Here is a 26,662-nt window from a genome sequence, read left to right as displayed (position 1 = left end):
GGTGGGATTGCTCTGAAAGAAGCTATTGTGGGCATCAAGGCCTACTTCCCCACTGTCCTAGAAGCTGCCTTTCAACAAGCTACAAGTGAGAAGGGGACAGGAAACACACCTGGAGTTCAAGGAGGAGCCCCAGGTTGGAAGCTTTACCGACAGTGGACCCTAAGAGGTGAGCCTACAGAGTGAACCAGCCAAACTCTACCCTCCCACAAGGCTCCTTCAGTCTCACCCTTTGCTGGCTCCTCCAGCAGAGCAGGAAAACAGAAACAGGCTACTCTAAGATGCATTACTACAGAGACCAGTCACCTGATACTGGTGCTTGCATTTAAATGTGAAAACTAAGATTCTCGGGCCAAAAATTTAATTTGAAATATTGCTGGTAGTTCATAGATAAAATAAGTGCAAATGACTGCTTAACATTGGGCAAGATGATGAAAGATGATGAACTTTGGTCATAATATAAGTACATGGAGATAGTACTTTATAGTTCCGACTTGGTAAAAATACCAAAGTGCCTCTTTTTCCACTGCTGGTGAGGCTGTGGAGAAACAGATATTCTCACGTACTGCTGCTGGTCTGACAAAATGCTTTGACCCAAATGGAGAATAGCTGGTAAAATTCACATCAATCCTATTTTGGGAAATCTATTCCAAAGATATGTCAAAAAAAAATACAAATTGATGTCAGCACACGATGAAAAATTGCAGCTCAATTTGTAATAGAAAAACACCAGAAACAACCCAAATGCTCATAGAGCACTAGATGAATAAATTATTATAGTATAGTACTAACAAGTTAGTTGAATATCAAAAGGTTTTTGCTATATGCTGTTTATAAGAAACATAAGAGCTTAGGATTGAAAGTGAAATTATAGCAAAAGATACATAAAGTGAAACCCAACCACAAGAAAAGGATATAAAAACATTAATTAAAGCAAAATAGAATTTGGCCAACTCTTACAAGAGATATAGATCACAGCATATTAATAAACAGTTAATTTCACCAAGAAGATATAACATATTTAACAGTATACACATAATACTATAGCTTAGAAATATGTAAATCAAAACATACAGAACCCAAGGAGAAATTGACAAATCTACCAGCATAGAACATTTTTATTTATTTTTAAAAATATTTTATTTATTTATTCGTGAGAGACAGAGAAAGAGAGAGAGAGGGAGAGAGAGAGAGAGGCAGAGACACAGGCAGAGGGAGCAGCAGGCTCCATGCAGGGAGCCCGATGTGGGACTCGATCCCGGGTTTCCAGGATCACACCCTGGGCTGAAGGCAGCGCTAAACCACTGAGCCACCCAGGCTGCCCAGCATAGAACATTTTTAACAGCAGATGTAATAATTACTAGATCAACAGAGAAAAATCATAAGGATTGTGGCAGAGACAGCTACTTTCCTTTGAATATGTAGGCTTATTTTTCCTCCTTCAAATAGGTACTTTGCTATCCAGAGTAAAGACTATATTGCCCTACTTCCCAACACCCAAGTGCAGGTGTGTGAAAGGAAAAAGAGTAGAAGCAGAGAGCACACCTTCAGGGTCATGCCTTTGAAAGGAAAGGGAGAGCCATCCAGGTCCATCTTTTTCTCCCTCCAGCTGGCTGGAAGGAAGATGTAAGGGCAGGAGCTGGAGATAGACCATGAGACAGAGGCCAGGTGGTGAAGGAAGAGCAACAAAATATGAGTGTGGGCCCTGGACCCCATATACACCTCGGATTGCCTTTGTGAGAACTGTCATGTAAGAGGAACACAAACTCTTGTCTGCTTTAAGCTGCTGTTATTTTGGGTCTTTGATACAACATCTCTATCATAACAAATACAGATTTAGTCCCTGGAAGTGAAGCTGCAGGAACAGAATCTAGGTGACATTTGCTGGGAAGGCACACTGTGCAAGCTTGTGAGAATGAGCGCATGGCAGGCTGAAAATCTGGGGCCTGGGGCAAATCATTTGGTAAATCTGTCTCTTCAGATACTTTGGCAGGTTTTTCACATGCTGACACAGCCTTCCCCCTCAGTTCCTTTATTTTGAATGACTTCAAGGTAGCTGCCAATAAGTTGAAGCAGAGCAGGATTGGCAGAGCACAGAGATCATTAATAAAACTCCAGAACTGTAAAACTGCTTAGATTAGTGTTTTTCAACCTTGTTCACATCATGCGCTTGGAATATAATATAATATTTGTGTAGCCCATAGGGGCACGTGAATGAGGCTACTCAGAGCCAATGGTGACCAGCCTGCATACTCCCATCATCCGAAACACAGGCTCAAGGGAACAATATACTGGATGTATTTGTAACCTATTTGTGCCCAAAAAGGATGTCCAGCACACTGCCTAAATAGCTCTTGTTTTACATAAGATTTTTAGCTGTGGTCATTCCAACATGGGATTGATCAGAAGCAAACAACCTGAGAAGGTTGCTAAGGGAGTTTGGCCAAAGAAGCCACAAATCTAGTCTGCAAATATCTGTGCTTGTTGACTTCTTAAGGCAATTTCCAAGCTCCCACATCTGGACAAGGAGAGATTGCCTGCAATGCCATTGTCTCAGCAGGGGGACACATTTCCTAGTAGGCACTTCAGCGTGCCACTGGACACATTCAAGACAATGCTCTATTGCTTCACCCTGGATGGTGAACATCATGGTTACCTTATGAGTAGCCTTTAAACTGTACCTTTATCATCTATTCTTTTTATATGTATGATATATTTCGCAATGAAAAAAAAAATTTCATTAAAATATTTGAAAGGGCTTCAAAAGCAGTTAAAGATTCCACTGGGGGTCCAGGGAGGTGTCATTGATTGTTCCCGTTACGCCTTCTGTATCTGTAACTGATATTCATCGTGGTCATCTATTGAGTACATGAAGGATTTCCAAATAAATACTTTTGTTCTTTCTTAACATACAGTACACTGGGTTAAGAAGAGGTCAGTTTGTCCTTGGAAGTGACACTGCTTCAGAAGCTCCCAAAGCTGAGTTGAGCACCATTTTTTGCCCCAAAGCACATGTTGAGGTCATGTGGCATCCACAGAGAGACAGGCATTGGAAGAACACCCCTCCTCTTATTTGGTTCCCAGCTTCTTTGGTTAGCTCCACTGGAGTCATCTCAAAAAAGAAGACTTTTAGTCCCTAAAAAAGATGAACAGTCAGAAGAAAGCACATGGGAAATCACCGAATCAAGCATTGAGGAAAGTAAACTTAGTTCACTCAGTGTCTCTGATCCAGTAATGACTCATTTGAGGAAAAGTTTAAAATCCCCAAATCATTTCTCGTGCTGGTGTGGAATGTGGGGCTGTGTGCTCCAGTTAGCTGGCCACAAAATTCTCTTACAGTAACATGGAAACACCTGCCCTCCATAGGGGAAGTTGGTAGAAAAGTGTATTTACTGTGAGGGAACATATTGCTGGCCAATCTGTTGAAATGAAGAGCGTGTCATTAAAACAATAAAAGAAAAAGGAAATTGTATTTTATGTGGCAATTCAATTAAATGTGGTTGTGTATGTATGTATGTGGGCTTGGGGGAATTACTGGCGCAGAAAAATAAGATGATCTATCATTTATCAAGTGCCCACTCTGTGCCCAGAATGATGCTAGGCACTTTAGACACATTATCTGTCATTTTTACAAATACTCTATGGTGTAGGCTTTATTATCCTCATTTTACATAGGGAGGCTCAGTATCTCTCCTAGATCTGAGAAACAACTCTGACTTGCAGCAAAAGTTATAGAAAGAGTTGCCAGCTCCCACCCATCCTGGAGAGAGCGCTCCAAGACCTCTGCTGTGATGGTGCTTTATGAACCTGAGTCAAAAGGTAGCATCTGCTTATTCCTAAGTAACTTATCCAGCATCTTCATTAGCTTAATGGGTTGGATTTCTCCCTCGTTCTTCCTGATGTACCCTGCTGTTGCTCTTCCCACATCCCTTTTTTTCTGTGTTTAGTCCTCCTCTGTTGGGTCTAACTTCTCCTTGTACCTTGGGCCCTAGTGCAGGCTCCTTGCCTCAGTTTCCATCTGTCATTACTTTGGATGGTCCTTCATCTTCCAGTTAGAGCTTTCTGGAAGTCCTTGTATCTGGCCCTCAAAAGGATGGGTCTAGTGCCAAGGTCTTTGCTCCTTCCTCTCATCTCATTCTGTATGCACAACCCATAACATCCCTAAAGATAAAGTCCAAACACATCAAGATGGCTTATATAGCAAAAGAGTCCATTTAGATATTACTTTATTGTCTTAGGTCAAGTCTACTCTGGAGGACTCAAAAGAATGAAAAGCTAAACATTCCTTTTATTCTTCTACTGGAAGGACAACTAAGTGTCTGTCTGTCTTTTGGACTGCATGCCCTAGTAATAGTAAGGATTAAAAATTCCTTTGTTTCTTGAGGTGCCTGAGTGGCTCATTCGGTTAAGCAGCTAACTCTTGATTTTGGCTCAGGTCATGATCTCAGGGTCCTGGGATCAAGCGCAGCATTGAGATCTGCATTCAGGGCAGAGTCTGCTTTAGGACTTTAGGATTCTCTTTCCCTCTCCCTCTCCCTCTCCCTCTCCCTCACCCTCTCTCAAATAAGTAAATAAATCTTCAAAAAGATCCCTTTGTTTCTCCAGAATCTCATCAAAAATACCTTTGAACAACTTTGTTTGGAAGACATGGGTCTACGTAAGAAAGAATAGAAATAAGTACTTTGAGAAAAAAAAGGATTGTGACCTAATCCTAGAAAGAACCAATTCTTGGCTTCTGTGAAAGTGGAAATACAGTATGTTGTGGGTTTCATGAATGGCAGGGGCCAGAGCTCTGCTTATATTTACAGTCATGGGCATGGCAGGACCTCAGATACATATGTGTTCTAGAATGTTACACCCCGAGCCCTGCATCTCAAGATCTATGGAAAATGTCCCTGTCTCTGCAGTGTTCATCATGGATGGAGAGATGCTACTGGCCTTCACATGGAGAGAAACCCAAGCCAGAGAGTCTTGAGAGCAGCAGCTAGGAGAGATGAAACATCAGAGGTCCCTCATCAAAGTTCCTGGAATACAAATACTCCAGAATTCATGCTCACAGGAGAAGAAAGATCACAGAAATGTGACTGAGAATAGATATCCCTCAATCCTTAGGAGATCAGGACTGAGCCATCTTTTAAAATTAGAAATATAGAGAACTATGACTTTTTTTCTTACCTCGCTAGGGTTCTGGTCCAAATTTACCTCCTCAGTTTTACCTTATACATTTATGAAATTTTCTTTTACCTTACTCTGGTTAAGTTAATTTTTTTCAATTTTTCAGGCACACCATGAGTTTCCTTGACTCCAGAAGCCTTGCATTTATCATTACATCCACCTGAAATGCTTCTATCTCCTCCTTCCCACCCCCAACAGGTACAAGTGTGCACACACACACACACATGCATACACTGACTCGATGTGCATTCATCCTTAGGTGGACGGAAATTTGGAATGGGACCATGTGACCCTTAGACTGATGGCCAGCCTGGCTTTTTTGATTCATTTGTGTAGCTGACTAGGGATTTATTCTTGCTTAATTCTACCACTGCTAAATGCAGCGTAGAAGACTTGCACAGAAAAAATAAAATTTGTGTGTAGCCCCGATTTGGAAAGGAATAAAAGTGCTAGCAGAGTTAAAAGAATCTTACACAGAAATATGTTTCCAATCAAAGCTGAGAAATACTGCAAACCAAAAGACTGTCACTTGCCTTTTATTATAAATCTGATACACTAGCAAAGGCCTTGAATTGCTCATCTCTGGTTACAAATCCATAAAATAGTCCTCTCTGAGGAGCTATTTCAACCTTTTTTTATATAACACTCATTATAAATTAATTCTCCCTGACAACTAACTAGGGAAATATTTTAATCTAGATAGACAAAAATCATCCTCTTCTAAGAAGCCTCTGTAAATTCTATGTTCTGTTACTAGAAATGATTTCATTAAGGTTCAGGAGTGATTTGCAAACTAATGTTGTTTTGATGTGTCTAATATACAATATAGTTGCTGGGTTTATCTACTGAATTAGTTCCTCTTGGCACAAATTACATTGGGAGTAATCTTGGGGAATGATAGTGAAATTGAACCTTGTTTCATGTTTTGATTACCTGTATTATTATTACTTTCTCCCCTGAAAGACTTGAAAAAACAATTAAATTTTCCTTGGGAATAGAATGAGAGCAAATATTATTCTGCTGTGCAGACACGTAAGTGTGAAACAACACAAATGTTTCAAAGAAACCAAAGACAACATGGCCCGCGGGAGGTTTGTCTTCTTGTCAGAAGCCTATAGATTAGGTTTGCTACATTAAAATCAAATAATACATATTTCAGGCGAGGGGATATTGAGAGTAGAATTATATTTCTATGTTCTACACATAAAACACCAGCAAATAATTCAGTGGTTGCTGAGGAGTTGTTTCTTTGGGTAGGGATTTTGCCAGCATGTTTTGTAGCTTTGCAATTCTCTTGAGCAAAGTGATAAAGGTGATAAATGTCTATTTTGAATTAACTCGTGTTACAGTGAAGTGCCAGTTGATCCAAGCTCTTTCCGTCATGACAATTCAAATGTATCTCATCCTTTTTATAAAAATCTGGGCAATCCCTTCTTGCAAAGCTACACCTGACAAGAAGTACACCTCCCTGGAGATAAAAGATGGATGGGAATCATTGATTTTTGAAATGTCGTTGTCAGATTTCACTGGACACTCGGCAGTCATTCAATTGCAAAGTGGCTCCACCACCTCCTCTGCATTCTCAACATCAATTCTATTTCAGGCTGAGTCTTTGGAACTTACCAGAAAAGGAAAGACACGGATGTTTATATCTTCCTGAATCTATTTATGAAATACGTTTGATTATAAATAGAATGTGAATGTTATACATTTCTGATAATACATCGAATTATAAAATGTTTAAGGGCTAGGAAGGAGCCAAAAGATCATCCTTCCTTGATTGTAAGGAAACTCTGGCTGCAGGAGGTGACATGACTTGCCAGTTAGTCAGTAGAACAGCCTAAATCAGAAGTTGACATAATATATGGTATGAAATCAGTGCTCTAGTTTTCATTGACTTTAATTGAATCGGAATCTATTATTTTAGCTCTTAGCTCAGAATGTAACAAAGATGACTTATCACTTGAGAGTTGCTTTAGATGACCCAGAAAGTTATCCCTGTTCAGGAGAAGAGGTAGTGTTTCTTAAATTTATACTATATGCCCATCTTTATGCTAAGTGCTTTACATGCAGATTTTATGTAGCTCAATCAAATATATCTTTTATCCTGTTTTTTTATTCACATGAAGAATCCTACAATCAGGAAGATTAAGAAATCTGGCCAAAGTTACCACGCTAGTGAACAAAAGAACTGGGATTCCGACTTGGGACAATCTAACTCCAAAGCTTTTTAAAAAAAAAACACCGTGCCGTAATCAAGTATTTTTATTAGCCAAGTTAAATAATTGAGTGTTCACAGAATCGGTTTAAGTAATGCCTGTCATGAAAAACAGGTTTGATAATACGAAGAGAGTTGAACTAAAAAATGCAGAGAGTAGTCTGATTTAACTTCCAGTTCTAGCAACTTGGCAAACCAAGCTAATTTATGACTCTTATGTACCACTAGTTGGAGAGCTGTATGAATTTATTTTTAATGTGATACCCTTGAGACACTTAAGAGATCACATATACATATGCAGGTGTGTGTGTGCGTGTGCGTGTGCGCACACATATATTTGAAATTATGACAGAGATAGAACCCATTGAGAAATAACAAGACACTGGAAAAAACAATGAGCAGGTATGGAGAAAAATCAAACTAGAATTTCTAGAAATAAAAAACATAGTAGCTTAAGCTAAAACCCCAATCAACAGGCTAATTAGCTGATTAGATGTGGAGGAAGAGAGATCTGGGCAATTTTCCAGATAGTGGCTCAGAGAGCTGAAGAGTTGGAATATATGTAAGACAGTCCAAGCACCATGGAATATGTGGTGAGAAGGTTTGACATTATCTACTAGGAGTTAAGGAGAGAACAGAGAGAATGCCTATTGGCAATACCCAATATAGTATTCAATAACCAGGATTGAATACATTTCTAGAACAGATTAAAGACATATATTTTCAGGGGGACTGCACACAAGTTCCTAGGAGTTCAAAGAATATAAATTCACCTTGTTTTAAGGAAAGTTTTGGTCAAAGTCTACGCCAGTATTCAAATCAATTGTTTTTTTTATATGGCAATAAATGAAAGGCTCATAAGCCTAAGAAAAATCATTAGTGAAAATGTTTTTTCAACAAGTCCATTTATCCTCTTTCAAAATAACAACTAATCATCAGATATTGATTGCTTTCATTGTTTCCAAATATTACCCTCGTTGTTTCATAGTCTTCTGTTGGGATTTGTATCATTTCGTTGTTTTCTGCATCTATCCAGGCAGAACAGAAGGATATTCCCTTCCAGAATTGCTGTTTTAGGAGTAACAAAGCAAAAGATATATATCTGTGATAAATATTAGTGGACATAATGTCACTAAGTGTTTCCCTCAGCAAGACTACACATATACCAGAAAGCCTGACCGATTCCAAAACAGTGACAAGCTGTATAACTTCTAAATGAGTCAGGTGGAAAAGAGGTGGAAGAGAACTCAAGCCAATAGAAAAAAGGAAAGAAAGCTAAGAAAAAACATTAGTCAAAGAAAATACAAGATAATATGGAAGAAATAAATCCAAATATACCATTAATCACAGTAAATGTCAGTGAGCTAAACTTGCCATCGCTAAGATAGTCTCAGCTGGCATTAAAAAAGTACTGCTATATTCTATTTAAATTTTTTTTGCTATATTCTATTTAGAGAAGACATTGTGAAGATATAAGATAACAAAAAGAAATGCAAAAGGATATACAAAGGAAGATACTAAGCACAAGTTCTTATAGGGAGTGATGGTACACACCTTCAGATAGACCACAGCCTAAGGGCAAGGAGCACATGGACAGCAGCTAAAGCAGACAAAACATCAGAGTTGTCTCATCAACTTTTCTTGAATGTCAATACTTCACATTTCATGTACAAGAGAGAACAGGATCACTTTATTATTCTTTTTCCAACTTAGTTTCTCAAGTTAAATGCTTAGCTCATTAGTTTTCAATCTTCAAACTTTGTGTTTCTGATGTATATATATATATATATATATTCATATGTATATGAATATATACACATACATACATATATATAAATATATATATTTATATGTGATCTAAGTTTCCTCTAAGTACTACCAAATCCCATGAATATTAATATGTAGTGTTTTCATTGTCATTTACTTCTAAACATTCTAATTTCCATTCTATTTTTTTTCTTTTGAGAAGTGAAAATTTCAACTTCCTAATATTTGGGTGTGGTTCTCTTCTCATTTCTGAATTATATTTTATATTAAGGTATAAATTACATATAGTGACAAAAGAGGCATAGTCCTTCATGAAATGTATATTCTAGCAGGGTGAAATAAGTAATATACAAGTTATAAAAATAAACAAGGCAATTTCAGATAATAATACATCTATGAAGCTGATAGAGATTAGAGATTCAATATATTAACATACAAAAAGACATGGAAAGGGGTGTCTGGGTGGCATAGCTGGTTAAGCTCAGGTCATGATCTCAGGGTCCTAGGGTGGAGCCTTGCATCCAGCTGTGTGTTCAGCAGGGAGTCTGCTTATCCTTCTTCTGTCCCTCCCCCTACTAGTGTTCTCTTCCATAAATAAATAAATAAATAAATAAATAAATAAATAAATAAATAAATAAATAAAATTTAAAAAGGACATAGTGCAGTTAAGCAACTTAGTTATTATTTTTATGTATTGCAAAATTATTGAACTAAATGTCTGTTTATAATGTTGCACCAATTGTAGTGACTCAAAAATTCCAGCAGGAGCACATAACTACAAGCAGCTGAGAGCTTTCCCTTGCTCCATTGGTGACTAGAAGGCTGGAAGTGCTAAGGACTTAAGACTGCTGGGCTCAGCCCAGCATCATTGATGGATGAGAGAGAGTCAAGATGCTGGCTTTCTTGCTCCTTCGGTGAGAACAGGGTGGAAAGCATGTTCCTTAGTGTCTCCAGTAATGCCCCAGTGGGACCAAACCCCAATGGCTCATAGTGGAAACTTGCTCTATAACACACATGTTCTTGACTCTCTTTCCTTTCCCGTCTCACTTCTGCATCCTTTAATGGTGCTCCTAAGACTTCAACCCAAAACACCAATTAATAGCTTGAAAGAGTCTAGTGTTCTGAAAGGAACAGAGTTTGAAGATGGGCTTCTTAAGCCATTGGGCTGCTGTCATAGTTTCACAATTTACTTTGCTTTTACCAGAGATTAGAGGAATTTATTCATATTCACAAAATGAAGAATGACAGGCAAGGCAAGAAACATATTTTATCCCAGCAGAGGGTTTATGGTTCTTCATTTTACTTTTGGAAAACCCGAAACATTTTTTAAAAATACATGTCTGTTGTCTATAAGCCACCAGTCTATGGTATTCTGTTACAGGAGCCCATACAGACCAAGACAAGGGGTATTGTCCTAGGATCCATGGGTGTCCAAGGGGTTAGTGGTTAGAATTCAGAGTCGTTCAACTTGCAGATTCGATAGGCAGGTAGCGCTGCCTATCTAGGAGAGATAGATAGGAGATCTAGAGAGATAGACATCTATATACCTACATATATTTTTTGCAACCTCTAGTCAAAATTTAACATTTCCTTCGATTGTGAAATGTAGGCAACAAACCACACAGTAGAATTGGCAGCATCTGGGACTTTATAACCTGTAAATATTATTGATGTTTCTTTTTATCACATTACAATTGTTGTGTCTTGAAATAGTTTCAGTCATCACAACTTCAAAATTATGGTAGCTCTTATTCCTGCTAAGAGCTCTTTTTATCTAATAAGTTTTATATATATATAAAGTAATATATGTATCTGTTTGAATATTTTTATATAATTGGGTTTTTTCTGAGAGTGCACATGCACAGGAATGGGGTGCAGGAGGTGTGAGGGGGAGAAGAGGGAGAGAGAGAATCTTAAGCAGGCTTCATACCCAGTGGGTAGCCCCACTCAGTGCTCCATCTTACCACCTTTAGATCATGACCTGAGTCAAAATCAAGAGTCTGATGCTTAACTGATTGAGCCACCCAGGCAACCTATAGTTATTTTTTAATATGTATTTGATATTTTTTGGAGTCCTCGGTATTTTATTTATGCATTTAAAATATATTTTTTTCTGAGTAGGGATCCATAGGCATGCCCAGACTGCCCAGAAGTTGAAGGCATAGAAAAGAATAATAACACCTAATGGGCACTATTGTTAACCATTTCCCAGATTGGGAGATGGATACACAGGAAGCCTAAGCAATTTGCCCAAAGTCAAAGTGCTGATAATGCGCAGAGCTAGGATAGCTATCCAGTAATCTGGTTCCAGAGCTCATGACCTTAACCAAAATCTCTCTGAGATATATATATTTTTTACATTCATTCATTCATTCATTCATTCATTCATTCATTTATTCATGAGAGTCACAGAGAGAGGCAGAGACACAGGCAGAGGGAGAAGCAGGCTCCCTGTGGGGAGCCCAATGTGGGACTCGATCCTAGGACCCTGGGATCACACCCTGAGCCTAAGGGAAATGCTCAACTGCTGAGCCCCCCAGGTGTCCTTCCCTCTGAGATTCTATCAGAGCTCCTCTACTAGTTTACCGAGGACCTGTGGTCTCTGGGCAAGGACCCCCTGGCCCCACACCCCACACCTGGCATAACAGCCACATGTGCACAGTTGAACCTTCCATTGGCTTCACCTATACCACTCTGCTCTTCTGCTTTTGTGTACTCCTGAGCCCCTCTCCACCCCTCTCTCTGTTCTTCAGCCATCCTCTGCTTCTCCACCTGACAGATCTTTCCTTTCCTTCAAGTCTTCGGACTTCTGTTTCCTGTTGCCACCTTGCAGAGGGCTTCCAGGATTAAGTACCAAGGTAAGTTCTGTTTTTCTTTTATATTTTACATGTCAGTCCTTTGTTGGTTCCCAGCATTGTGAGTATTTTCTCCCAGTTTTTGGTTAATCTTTTCACCTTCTTTAACATAATCATTTGGTGAGCAAAATTGTTAGTTTTAATGAGCCAAATTAATCCATCTTTTCCTTCATAGTTTGTGCTTTTTGTTTCTTTTTTTTTTTAATTTTTTTTATTCATTTATGATAGTCACAGAGAGAGAGAGAGAGGTGCAGAGACACAGACAGAGGGAGAAGCAGGCTCCATGCACCGGGAGCCCGACGTGGGATTCGATCCCGGGTCTCCAGGATCGCGCCCTGGGCCAAAGGCAGGCGCCAAACCGCTGCGCCACCCAGGGATCCCCTTTTTGTTTCTTAAGAAATCATTCTCTTCCTCCAAAGTAACAGAGATAATATGTGTGTAGTTCTTCCTAAAGTTTTTTTACCTTTTGCCACTCACAGCTAAGCCCTTGATTCACCTGAAGTCAGCTTCAGTGAGAATTGCCAAGTAGGGATTCAATTTATTTTCTATATAAATCTGAAACATTTCTTAAAAATTCCTTTGCTTTAGAATATTTAAATTACAGAATATTCTATTTCCTATCAATAAAACAGGGGGTGTTTAATAGCGAGATAAATCCTGATACTCTGGGAAGAACATGTAATGAGTTGTGGTATAAAGGAATGTAGAAAGCACGTTTTTAGTTTATATTTTCATTTTAGTTTATATTTTCAAAAATATTTTATATTTTCTAAAGAAGTTTCAACTGGGCAGTTAAGTACTTCAATTAAAAAGGAAAAGATGAGATATATGAAGTTGGAGCATTCTCTCCCTGCTTTGGATGCTATTACTTGAGGCAGTCTCACCTTGGCCTTATGTTCAACAACATAAGGCATTTAAATTCCAGAAAATGAAACTTCTAGGAAACAAAAGATCAGAAGGAATGCATGTGCATGCCTGCCTGTGTGTTTATATTGGGATTTCTGCGTTTGCATAGTATGAAGTAAGGGAGAAAAATGCAGAAATGGCTGTGTGGCACTTCATGCTGAAAAGCAGACCTCCCCCCACATCCCTGTACAATCGAAGGTGATAGGAAGAGTCCTGGTAACCATGCATGCTGGGACTGTGGCTTTTATAAACTCCATTAGTTCAGCAGGTCACCCCAATTACCCATGTCAGGCATAGGGAAAAAAAAGGGGCGATGGAAGGAAGTGGGCAACTGGTAGAAATTCTTGCTGGGGGATCTGCACGTACAGCCTTAATAATTTGTGGGTAATTCTTGGCACACAGCAAGACATGTTAGGTCCTGGACTGTGGACTCAGGAATCCCTACAGATGAATAAAAGGTCACAGCTGAGCATCTAGAAAGATAACTAGCTCCTAGGAGTAACTGATTATAGCTGTAACCTCCCTACTGAAGAATCAATAGCACCAGTATTTTATTCCCTTAATTGGGCTTTAATCTGAAAATGGCACAGCGAGACTTTACATTTCAAAAGAAACACAGAGGGGGGAAAATCCCCTTTTTATACTTCTATAGAATGAAACAGGATGATTGCCACTTGTTCTCTTATTAGGACTCCCTAGGTACTGTGCCTGGGTCTAATTCCTAATAATACTGTAGGATAATAGTTAAGAGCTCAGACCCTGGGATCCAAATCCCGCACCCACCATTTGTTACTTGTTTATTCTTAACCAGTGACTTTATCTCTATGCCTAAATTCTTTTATCTATAAAAATGGGGAGAGGGAGAAAAAAATAGGATCTACCTCATGGAATTCTTCTAAGGGTTAGATGAGTTAATACGTGTTAAATGCATGATCAGAGCCTGATTAGTAATATTATAGAATTGCCAAATCCCACTCCTGCAAATTTCCTCTAGCATCTACGTAATCTCACAGTGCTTGCTGCTGTAGCAAACTGAGTTAAGAAAGAAAATGCTAACTGCTTTTCTTTCCCCTCCAGGAAAGGGTCTGGACCTTTTGTTTCTCCAGAATGTCCTCAGAGGGGGAGTGTGGGGAAATTGTGCTCTTGTATTCAATTCTTTGATTTTTCTTCCAATGAGTAGTTTACTTCTCCACCCCATCAAATTGGCCATGTGATGCATTTTGGAAGATACATTGTGACATATGCAACTTCCAAAGAAACCTGAAGGGTCATTTCATGGCGAGATGGTATTGCTCTTCTCATGAAGCCAGTTAGGGCCAGCCCCAACCACTTGGGTAAAGAAGCTAGGCATGACAGCCATCTCCAACATGCAGCTGACAAGAAACACGGGCAAGAAACAAACTTCTGTGTTGTGAGCTCCTTGAGAGTTTGTTCCCACAGTGTAACTTGCTGCCTGAAACAAGGGATATGGGGAAGAATGTCATTTAGGTAGAAGCAGACACCGCCAATCTGGGGAAAGAGAGAAATTATCCAAACCAGGAAAATGGTGTTTTCTCAGGAACCCACACTGACTCCTATCCTGCCATTTCTCTGCCTAGAATAGAAGATTGACCTGAGAAAAACAGCTCAATGCATCGAAGTAGGAAGAAATGTTAGCCTTATGAGCTTCTAGCCTTCTCAACTTGAGCACCCATCCTGAACGGATCAACCACGTTGAATTGTCTAGCTCACATCATGAGGACCATCATAGATCTAAAGCTATTGGGCTCTCCCTGAAAGATCTAGACTGCGTAAGCCTCCCACTCTGGGACTTTGGCCTAACCCTAATGGAAACAAGATTAGAAGTTTGATTTAGAAAAGTGAACTGATGTGGTGTGTCTTGCATGCATTGGTGGTGGTCATGAGTTCACACTGGCCGTATTTGCATGGTTCCAGAGATACCACTTCTGTTTTAGGAACTTCTTTGGAAAAAGATGAGCATTTTTTTTTTTAAACGTTAGCAAGTATATTTACTGGGTATTTAAGCAATATCTCAGGGACCATGATGGCATAGTCCCTGTGGTGATGAATTTCTAACATGGCAATTTATTACTTTTGATTAATATACAGTTATTATTTTATTGCTGATATCTGTATCTCATCCATTTTCTGGAGAAATCTTTGAATTACTGACCTATGTCCACCCAACTTTCCCAGCCTTTGGGCTTACCTTTTAACTTCTGAATTGTTTTTTGCATTCTACCAGGTTCTTTTCCTATTAAAATAATTCTAAATTCATTTATCCTGTAGAAAGCATTAAACTATTGGTTGTATATATGAAGATATTCCTAAATTGGTAAAAATTGTATGTTAATAGCAGAGTGCCACAGCAGAGAAATCACATTGACAAGAGCCAGTTCACTTCAGCACAAAAACACACTATTATGTTTTTCATCTTTTATCTCTCTAATCTTTTTTTTTAAATACGTTTTTTGACACTGCTTCTGCTGAAAGCCACTCTACCATTTTGTTAACTTTCCTTTACATCAAAATACCTTTAAAAATTTGTTTATTCCTACTGTCTCCCATTCTCTTATTTCTCACTCCCACTTCATCAGGTTTTTACCTTTCACCTGACTCCACTTAAATTGCTCTTACCAAAAGTCCCTGATGGGGGGCACCTTGGTGGTTCAGTCGGTTAAGTGTCTGACTCTGAATTACAGATCATGATCTCAGGGTCATGAGATCAAGCCTCACATTGGGCTCAGCACTTAATGTGGAGCCTGCTTTAGATTCTCTTTCTCTGGGATTCCTGGGTGGCTCAGCAGTTGAGCATCTGCCTTTGGCTCAGGTCATGATCCCAGGGTCTGGGATCGAGTCCCACATCAGGTTCCCTTCGAGGGGCCTGCTTCTCCCTTTGTCTGTGTCTCTGCCTGTGTGTGTGTCTCATGAATAAATAAAATCTTAAAAAAAAAAAATTCTCTCTCTCCCTCTGCTCTCCCCTCCTCTCCCCCTCTCCATGTGCAAAAAAAAAGTCATTGGTGGTCTCCAGGTTGTTTGATCTGCTAATGACCTCTCAGCCTCATCCAGTTTGACTATTAACAGCACCTGACATCTGATTACCCCTTTTACCTGGGTCCTTAAAAACCCATTTCCTTGATTTTCCTCTTTTTCCTCCTCTCTTACCACTAGAATGCTGCAGGCCTCAGCCTATGGGGCTCTCCTCTTCCTTTTGGAGGATCTCATCCAGTTTTAGAATTTCAGATAACCTCTTTATGCTGATGACTCCAAAATCCTCATCTTCAGCTTGGATCTTCTGCTTTATACCTGTATATTTTAGCTCCCTTCTTAGGATGTTCGATTAGAACTCTTATACACATCTCTAATTTATCCGAAATCAAAATTCAAGTCTTTACCCATAAAATTGCTATACCTATAATCATTCCCAACTCAGAAAATGGAAATACTCTTCTTCCAGTAGCTAAGAACAAATATCTCAAAGCTCCCTTTGACTCCCTTCTATTTCAACCTGTAGCTAATCCATCAGGAAATTCGGATGGCTCTACCTTTAAAATATATCAAGAATCCAACTGCTTTCCATTACCATGGTTGTCCATCGACCACTGTCTTTGGCTTAGAAAATCACTATTGCTTTCTAACTGGTCTTCCTGCTTTCACTTTTGCCCTTTCCTGTAGTCATCATTCACAAAGCAGCCTTAGTTGTAGTCCTACTAAACTAAGAACAGATGATCTCATCCTTTTACTCAAAATTGCATAGTGGCTCCTTGTTTCAGAATTTAATCCAAGGTCTTAACGATATACAGCAAGTCTGGCCTATGCTCCCTGATCTCTCTGACTATATCAGTGTCCCACACTCCCTTATTCACTCTGCTTACTCCCCTCCCGCCTTTTCTTTACTTTCCAAACGCATCAAACACATTTGTGCCTCAGGGCCTTTGCACTGACTTCTCCTGATGCCTGGAATGCTTTCCCACTGAATATCTGCCTGGCTTCCTCCACATTTCCCTCAAGTAGTTCCCCAAATGTCTTCTTCTCACTAAGGTTCACTGATCCTCATAAATCTAGACCCCTCATAAATCTAACCGTGTAGCTCTCTCTGGCACTGCTGGTTTCCCTTACCCCTTTTCTTTATTTAGCCAAAGTGTTTATCCCATTCTGACATACCATACCCTGTCTCAATTACCATGTTTTTTTCTTATTGTTTGTGTTCCCTTCTGGGAATAGGAAGCCAGGAAAGTGTCGATTTTGTTCAGTGAGGATTTAGCATAGTACTTAGTACATGTCAAATGCTCAGTATTTGTTGAGTGAATTAATAGGGATGAATGGAGTACAGTACAGTGTGTTGGTGGTCACAGGCCAAAGCAAAGCAGCATTCCAATTTGACCCCAAAAAGTGGGGCCTTATTGTTCGGTTCAGCACTTGCATGATGCTGACGTAGACACTTCCATAAATTTTGCACGTGAGGTGCCTTGGTAACCCCACCTAATCCTGGACTTGGCCACATGTGATAAAGTCTGTTCTTTAACCAAAAATATCAGTAGAGAAGAATAAACACCAATGTGTATCTGAGTGAATTTAAAATTTTATCCCCCGTAAATACAAGTACATCACTTTTTTTCTTTTTTTCATAAAGTGCTTTACTGATCATAACAGAAAAAGGGAAACAAAACCATTTTCTTTTGAAGAATGCAGGGTCTTCAGGAAGAGAAAGCTAGAATTGTCATAATTTTTAAAGGTTATCTGAGTGCACTACAGAAAAAGTTGGGAAATTGTACATTAATTTTGGGAAGACATTGTACTATGATTATTTACTTGCTAAAAGTTAGACTTTTACGTTTAATTCAGTTCCATTCAATTATTAGCATTTTCCTTCTCAAAGATGCAAAGATCAGTTAGTTATCAGGGAAACTCTTCCCAGGTGTTAATATTCAAAAGGTTGGCTGAGTGCCAGCAGGATGCAGGCCCGTCATTCATGCATCAGACCCTATGCCAAACCTGTAGCAGCATAAACTCTTTTATATTCAGATCATACTACTGCTGTCTGCTTGGGTTTAGATGGTGAATTCACAGAAAAGGCCCCCAGAAGAATTTATTATGGGACCTAGTACCTCAACCATATCTAAAATGCTGTTCTCTACTTCTTAGTGTAAAGAATTCCAAGGAGTAAAGGGAAGACTTTAGGTTTTTTCCTCCTTCGTTTGCTTGTTTTCTGTAGTGGCAACGCAGCAGAGATCTGGAACCTCAGGAAGGAGCAAGCTACTCTTTACCAAATTAAAATTCTTCTGACAGCTTTAATGTGTGTGGTTTTATCATTTTGCTTTTTATTTAGGTCACCAGCTGAAATTGGCATTTAAAATGCCATAGCAGCATTATAATTAATATTAATTATAATAGTAATTACCCAAGAGCCAGGAGTGGTGTAGGAGGAAGTACAGTGGTCCCTCTTCAGGACACTCTCCTTAAAAGCAACCTGTCACATTCCTCCCCGGTGGCCGCAGTTCAATTTAATTCAACACTTAGCGGAAGTGGACACCTCTAATGGGCAGAGCTCTGGATTCCTTTTTCAACCCCAGTCCCTCATTAGGAGGCAACCCAAGCAGCCCAAGAATACATCTTTCTCTCCGTGTCTCCTGGCCCCACCTTCAACCATGCATGGATTATTTCTGTCCTTTGCAAATGACAAACCAGATCTGTAGGCTCTGAAGAGACCGTGGGCTGTTGATTTTTCTTCAAGTGTCTTCGTGGAGAGGATACCACAGAAAAAAAATACAGCAGGAACATATGTTTGTGGATGCTTTTTATATCCCAAATTGGGAAAAGGAGGAGGGCACTTAGGGATTGCAATTTACATCTGAATTATTTATTTATACATTAAACAAAAGACTCCCTGGAAGGAGTCCAACTCACACATCAGGCCAAGATGGTGAAACCAATGCTAGCACGCACACCTTTCCTTTCTGCAGACTGTCAGGCCAGTGGGTTTGCCTCCTATCTGATCTCAGGTGAAAGCCTGATTCCATGAGTTTAAGTGGGGCCTAATCTTACCCCTGTGCCTAAGACACAGATCTGCAGTAAATTTGCCTTGATAGAGTTTGGTTTGGCCACTTGCTAACTTCATGACTTAAGACACATGGCTTCATGACTCTAAATCTCAGTTTTCTCATCTATAAAATAGGGGGAATGATAACTCTATTTCATATGGTTTGTCTAGGGACCAAATCTATATGGGGAATCTGGTTTAGTGCTTGGCATTAAAGATTTCTATATATATCAGCTATTATAAATTCTTATTGGTACCATGGCGTAGCTACCTTCCAGGTAATTTTCATAGAAAAAAATCCAAAATTCTGATATGTGCAGATTTCCTGATCTCTGCTCAGTTTGGGAGGACCTAAAGCCAAGATCTAGGTGCTAGTGATTTATTCAGGGAGGGGGGGGGGGGTGATCTCAGAAAACAGTCGGGGAGGGAGACGAGTCTAAAAGCAGTTCAAAACAACTATAGTGTATAGTACACAGTTAAGTTTAGTATAGATTATGGAATAAAATCTGTTTCTCTGGAGAACCTTCACTAATACACCACCCTAACTGGGGGACCAAGGTTAATATCACTAGTCATAAGACATACTGATGTCATAAAACCCTTGACCTGAAGCATCAGGAAGGACACAATACCAGTTCGGAGGTATTCTTGCCAAAAAAAAAAATGCATAACCTCCTTCCAATGACGAGAAAACATCAGACAAACTCAAGCTGACTTTCTTTGAACTTCCAAACTCTAATAGCTCTGAGCCAGAAAACCAAGGTTTCCTTTTGAGGAAACCTGAATCCCAACATTCAGGATCTCTTATCTTGGCCCAGGTATCATGTCTTCTGAGTTCTGCCAAAAGGATCCCAGTCTGAGATGAACCCTTTCAAGCGAATCTCTAGAGTGGTGGATCTCAGGGCAGCCTCCATGCTAATGCCTCTCTTTCCCCTGCACTGCACTCAGTTTCGGGAGACTTTGGTCAAAATAGGTCTGGAGTCTTCATTCTACACTTACTGATCATCAACTGTTTAGTTCAAACTACATTTAGCTCCTTCCCTGGAGACCTAGTCAGCAAACCAGGTAAATAAGTGGAAAGGGATCCAGACCTAGAGTCAGAGCCTACAACAATATGGGCCCTGTGATTAAATCCAACTATTTCAACTGAATTTTCGCCTTCTGGGGGATGAGTTTTAATTGCAGTTGGGATGGTCTGTGTTTAGATTTAAAAACTACGCTACTCTCATAGCATCTTCCATTTGATCAACAGTTATTAGGAGGGTGAACCTTATCTCTCATCACAGCACAGAATTCCAGCAACACCTCTAAACTGTGTGGTTCCAGCCTGGAGATTGAGACACATCTCTAAAGCTACCTGCTGAACAGCTTACTTGGCTATGGTACAAGCCCCTCAAAAATCACTATCAGTCTCCTAAAACATGCTTTTTTCCTATGTTCCCTACTCCAGGAATTAGAAATGGAGTAATCACTGACTCAGTTACCCAGGCAGAAGTTTCTTTGGAGTGGCCCCCTCCCTTGGACCTGGTGTACATTCACTCACCAAGTCCTGGTGTTTCTGCTGCATATTTCTACTGCCTTCCATCTCCACTGCTACTGTCCTAGTCCACATCTCACCTGAACTAGGAGAACAGCTTCTTAATGAAACTAGACCTTCCTTCCTTCCATCATCCTTCATTTAATAGCCATTATGGTGTGTCTCACACACAAACCTGATAGAATCTCTCCTTCTTGCATGCAGCCTCTCAATGCCCACAATTCCAAGGATCTGGCATTGCTTATCTTCTAAGCCTCATTTGATTCCACTCTTTCCCCGACAACCTGCCATCCAATTCTACCGAATCTCTTTCAGTTTATTGAATGATTCAGGCTCTGTTTCACTTAGAGCATGTTGCACAAATATCTCCTTTTCCTGAAACATTTCCCTTTGACCAACTTCTGTTCATTTTTGGTTCTCTATTTAGATGATACTTGAAGTCTGACCTTCAGATTTGAGTAGAGTCCCTTCCTGTGTACTCACAGCTGCTTCACCTCCAGTTATCACTGTACTTTTCTATAACCCCCAGTGGATTACAAGCCCGGACAGAGGCGTGTCTGAGTTGGCATCACTTTGATGATGAGCTTATGGTACAGTGCCTCCTGCGTGGTAAGAGTTCAACAAATAGTCACTGAATGAATGAATACGTGAATTGTGGAGAGCCATTGTCCATAACTCATGACTCCCTTATGTTCATCATTACCAAATATACATCCAGGCAGTCAACAACAGTATCAAGTCAAGTGCTGATTATGGAAACAGTTTCTGAGCTTAGTTCTAGGGGACTTGACTATTATGTAGCTGTCTTCCTCACTTTTTTCTCTTGCTTGGTAGTTTCTAAATTAAAGGTATCAGTGCTTTGTGGTACCTGGGTGGCTCAGTCATGCTCATCAAAATCATCACCTGATTTTGGCTCAGGTCATGTTCTCATAATCTTAGATTGAGCCCTGTGTGGGACTCCACACTCAGTGGGGAGTCTGCTTGAGATTCTCTCTCTCACATGCTCTCTTTCTCAAAATCTTTTTAAAAAGGTATCACTGCCTTTTTAAGTATACATAATCATTATTAATAAAGAAAATTATTAATCTATCCACCCCAAACAATACTTTTCTCTAGACTTGTTTTCCCATCTATCATCATTGTGATCACACTATATTGTTTTTAAAAGCCTAAAAGTGCTATTCATAAACAACATTTTAATGTATTCATCATATTCTATTATTTACCCTGAAACTGTGAGCTGAAGTCATTCATCTTTTGATTCAATTGTTTAAACTATCTTTAGGAACACTAAAGAAAATTTAACTGCAATTAATATGAGCCTGAATTTTCAAAGAAAACTATTCTGCAATGTATTGCTCTCAGCTAGGATATTTAATGAATTAATAGTTTTCCAGAATTGCTGACCAAAGAATCCTCTGGCATTTTTTTAAGAAATCAGAGTCTTGGGTCCCACCTTCTTCATTGCTGTAGAATTCCCCAAGAGGGATGTGGGATCTGTTGTGCCTTTATTTATCTCATGAGATTCCAGAGCAGTAGAATAGACGCTGGGATGGGGGTCCCAGTGTCCAGAAGTCTAGTCTTCTCTAGCTCATCCTGAACTCTGACACTGTAGGAAAGCTGCTTCATATCTCCAGGCCTCAAGTTTTCTTGATTGCTGATTCTGTTTCCTATGCTATCTACTCCACGGGAATGTTGACCAAATCCAAGGCAAAAATAAATATAGATGGCTGCTTTTAAATTTACACAGCTCTACAGTGACATAAGGCATGATTAATATCAGATAAAGAGCACAAATCTATCATTTCTGTTTGTACAGTTTCATCAACAGCATCACACTCTTCTTATTCCTTTTTCAGTTATGAAGTTAAACCAATTGTAAATGCCTTTGAGTGAAATTTTAAATCAAACAGTGGTAACAACTCAGTCTAGGCAAAGCTTTCTATTTTGATAAAGTCTCAGTTTTCTCTGTCTTCTGAAAATAACATTTTGGCAAATCACTAGAATCTGCAGGAAGACTGACACCTCAGAAGGCAGGCAAGGGCCAGAAAATGGTAAGAGGCAGGCTGCAGGCAGTCAGGAAATTCTGTGCTGCTCAGTTTGGATCTGGTTCTTTCCCGAAATCTATCAAACTGCTTTTGTAGTTTTTTGAAAGATTAGCCACTTTAACTTAAAAATGATATTTGAGGACACTGAAAGTACTAAAAGTGTTTAATTATTTGAGTAGTGTTTACAAGTTTTTCATACTTTCCATTTCCTATACCAACCCAGATTGGTAAATAGAGTCAATCTGATATCTGTTTTACTTATCACTCTGTTTCTCAAGTATTTGTACATGAGAACTTGCTATGGGATCAGAGAGCCCAATTGATTCAGTATTTAATCATGTTTTTTGAGTAAAACATTAAATATTTCTATATTTCCTATTATAAAACACAGACAGATGGAGGGAGGGAGGGAGAGATGGTGCCTTATGACCTCAGATGACCCTGGGTTCTCATGGAGGGAGCAATGCATGCATCGTCGTGGAAAGAACATAGGATTGGAAGTCAGCTAGACAATGTTTGAAAGGTGAAATCTGCCCTTGCTAACTGCAATCATTTCAGGCAAGAATGTCCCAGCCATCAGTATCCATCTCATCTGTATGATGGAAATACTAGCGCCTTGTTGGTAAAGTTGGGAGAGACAGTTTAGGTGAAGAGCTGGCATTGAAGTAGGTGTTCACAACAGATTAGTTTAGTTCTTATCACTGGAGCTGATGTTTCATGCCTTTCATGGGTCCTCTGACCTTACTAACTGTCCTTATATGACAACTTGTGTTCTATTTTGCTGATGTGCTGACAAGATAGTGTGTTCCCCCCGCCCCTCCTTTCACATTTCAAGCTTTTGTTTGGGATCCCAGGCTATTGTTCATCTGGGATTGCATTTCCATTCTGTTTACAGGGTAAGAGAAAGAATTATAAAATAGGTTAAAGGATCAAAAATTATAACAAAAGTCTGCACGTCACAGCCAAGAAGCAAATATCAATTGATGTAACCCAGTAGAAGGGAGAGTGAGTCTGGCACTCAGAAATCCATTCATTTTCTTCACTCACTGTTTTTACATGAGTTGAGGGTCTGCCAGGTGTGGGATACTGCTCCAAATGTTTTAAATACTTGATGCCATTTCTAGCACTACACTTCCTTCGTTTTCAACATAATCCTCCCTTTAGTTTTGCTTGGGTTGTTCCTTACATCTAGTGCCATTGTTGCCTTGGCCAGAATTACCTTGCATATCCCCTCTTTATTCTGCCTCTGTTTCCATCCTATTTGGGCCCCCTCTCTAGGCTATGACTTACATAATGACCTCTGTGAAGGCTTTCTGTCTGCCCCAAACCCACTTGGTCAGTCCTTCCTCTGCATGCCTCAGTTCCCAAATATGTGAAATGGAGGTAATAATTGTACCTGTCACATAGTATTGTCATGAAGATTTAATACTACAGCACATGTAAATCATTTAGCAGAGTACCTGTGCCTTATTTAAACACATGGTTGTTATATTATTAATATTTTATCGTTACCCCTGGCATCATTGTTGACATTGTTATTGCTTCTGGATGCCTATGGTATTTTGCTTGTGCTTTATATTTGGTGTTTGCTTTATTTTGGCTGATACTGGAGGAAACTACAGGTGTGTCTCCTCTAAGGCAGTGTGCAGTGCTTGCAGAGATCAAGGCTCTTTCCTACCTGCAGCCCCAGAGCCCTGTCCAGTACCTGGTGAAGAACAGGCACTTATTATATACTTACTGGGGGGAGAAAAAAAAAGATTCTTTGTTTCTATACAATTTTTTAAAAAGGTGTCCTTGTTTGTGTAAATTTAGCAGTTCTCACCAGGAAAGTTGTCTTGACCATACAATGTAATTAAAAGAGGATTTTCCTTGTCTTTTTTTTTTTTTTTAATCAAATGTTTAATGGTAAATTGGCTTTTCTTCTTGCAAGGTAGTCCCCAGAGACCAAAGATTTAGAGGAAAAAATGTGTGATTGTGCAGACTGGAAATAGCTGGACTCTCGGCCCCTGAGCTGCATCTTACCTTGGGAGTTAGGAAGGCACCTGGGGAAGCTCACTCAAGCATTGAGGTCCCTTCAGAACCAAGCAGCTCCGTGCTGTCAAACTCGGGCCTTCATGCTGGGCTGAACAGTCTTAGAAAAAAAATTGTTTGCCTGGATTCATTTTATTAAAACATCTCAGTCTTTGGAGTTTAAGTTATTTTTAAAGAGACAGCATCATGGTTAGGGGAATATTTCATGCACTAGATTGTATTTTTCTCTGCAAGCCTGACTTGAAGGGTTACCAATTACAGTTTTAACATATTTAGTAGTAAAGGCCTGAGCCATTCTGTGTTGGCCACTTCTCTTCTGTTTGAAGATTAAGGGAGTCAGAAAAATCTGGCTCTAGCTGGAAGGGATTGTCTGTTCAGGCTTCCAGTGGAGGGCTTGCTCTCCTGGGGTTTTCTGGAGACTGATCGCCTACTGTTTGTATCTTAGGACTCAGGATTCTTATGTTTGGAAAACTTCCCTACAGATACTACTAAGGAGAAGGGCATTTTGAAGTTGTGCCCTAAAGACGAACTGTTTTGAAACCTGAATGGAAAAAATTGCAATCTCAAACTTTCAAGTGTTATGAGAAGTTGGAGACTTAGATTTGCTTTTGGGGTCAAATAATTCTTTCTACAGAGTCTATTTCTATAGACTTTTGGTAGTGAAAAGGAAAAGCAAAGCAAAAAAAAAAAAAGTCTAATCCCATTAAAATATCAAATTTATCTTATTTGTAAAATTTAACATCTAGATATCACTTAGGTCTTTTTTTCATAAATGTAGCTAGAGATTGCATTTCACTTGAAATTTGCTTTTGAAAGATGTTTGAATATGCACGCACGTGTGTGAGAGAGAGTGTTTTTGTGTTTTCATTGAAGCATATACCCACAAATAATTAGGATTGAAACCAGAAAATAATAGGAAGAATTCTGGGGCATAATTTCATCTCATGCCCATGGAAGAAGCATAAAGACACTGGACTTTGCTGACATTCAGTGGAATCACATATTAAAGTCGTACACCTTAGCAGCATTATTCTAAACCAAATTTCCTAGATTTTGATAAATGTCCTGATACTAGTTGTTTGTGATGTGACAGAAAGTCCTCAAAGGCCTCTAGGGCAAGGCTATGGGTAACTACCAAGGAAGGGGGCTGGGTGCTGGTTTACTTTTTAATGAAAGTGGTGAGCATCTCCAAAGCCTATATTATCTCAGAAGGGGAGGGATCTGGGATGCACAAGTGAGTACTCAGCAGACCTGAAGCAATGATCCTGAGCTAGAACTTTTCTCTCTTTGTTCCCTTTTCCTCTCCCTCCTTCCCCTCCCTTCTCTGCTCTCTCTTTCTCTTTCTCTGTTTCAAAAACATGTGGCAGACTTTCTTTACATGGAAGCAACCTCAGTGCTGGACTGTGAAGCATGACCAAGAAGGGTCATAGCTAGTATCTGGGCTTGATTATCTATGAGATGTCATTCTTCCATTATGCTCAAGTTTTCACTAAAGTTTTAGCTTGGTTTGGGCAGCATAGTGTGGCCATGCTTAGCATGTTGATAAAGATGAAACCAGCTCCCCTACCCCCACCCCCACTCCTGCTCCTTAATCCCATCTTTTCAAGACCATTGTTGCAAGCTGCTGCTCAAGGAAGAATTGAAGTTTTGATAATCCATGAGAGGACTGGAGCCAAAACAAGAAGCGATCCATAGCAGAGGAGAGAACAGTGACCTGAAACCATTCAGCAATCCAGGCATACCTGTTTGCCAACCAGGTGGCAAGAAATCCCTACCAAATGATTAAGAGAGCTTAGCTTGGTTTAGTCATTGAATATATTACCTTAGATGTATTACCAGCCTGTCAAAGAACTCTGCCTGCTTACTTTTGTTCATGATTAACCAGACAAGAGATAGTTTCTTTTATATGCATCTTAGACAAAATCAGCTCTCAGTAATTTTTAATAGATTTATCATTGTGTTTCTAGGAATATGGTAGGATTTTGTACACTAGAATGATAGGGTAGATAAGTATCACTCCTATTGTTTTGGAAAATGACTAAATACTATAGTTGAAAACAAAAAGGACTGAGAGCCTCATAATAATTT

The 26,662-nt window shown here is 39.5% G+C and overlaps 1 long non-coding RNA gene across 2 annotated transcripts in view; it reads left to right on the top strand.

Moving 5' to 3' along the window:
• Nucleotides 1–15,035, top strand: part of LOC112644700 (uncharacterized) — a 295,980-nt gene extending 280,945 nt beyond the window's left edge. Inside the window, exons 9-12 of one of the 2 annotated variants that reach the window (XR_007401034.1) lie at nucleotides 5,279–5,370; nucleotides 9,903–10,071; nucleotides 11,956–12,015; nucleotides 14,517–15,035. This is a non-coding gene — a long non-coding RNA (uncharacterized LOC112644700). The remainder of the gene's footprint in view (nucleotides 1–5,278; nucleotides 5,371–9,902; nucleotides 10,072–11,955; nucleotides 12,016–14,516) is intronic. The other variant, XR_003126656.3, reaches the window with a different exon arrangement.
• The last annotated feature ends 11,627 nt before the right edge of the window (nucleotides 15,036–26,662 follow it).

Source organism: Canis lupus, chromosome 1 (genome assembly GCF_003254725.2).
Source record: "Canis lupus dingo isolate Sandy chromosome 1, ASM325472v2, whole genome shotgun sequence".
In the NCBI taxonomy this organism is placed as follows: domain Eukaryota; kingdom Metazoa; phylum Chordata; class Mammalia; order Carnivora; family Canidae; genus Canis; species Canis lupus.
Note: the sequence above shows the minus strand (reverse complement) of the source record. Positions and strands in the feature narration are given on the sequence as shown.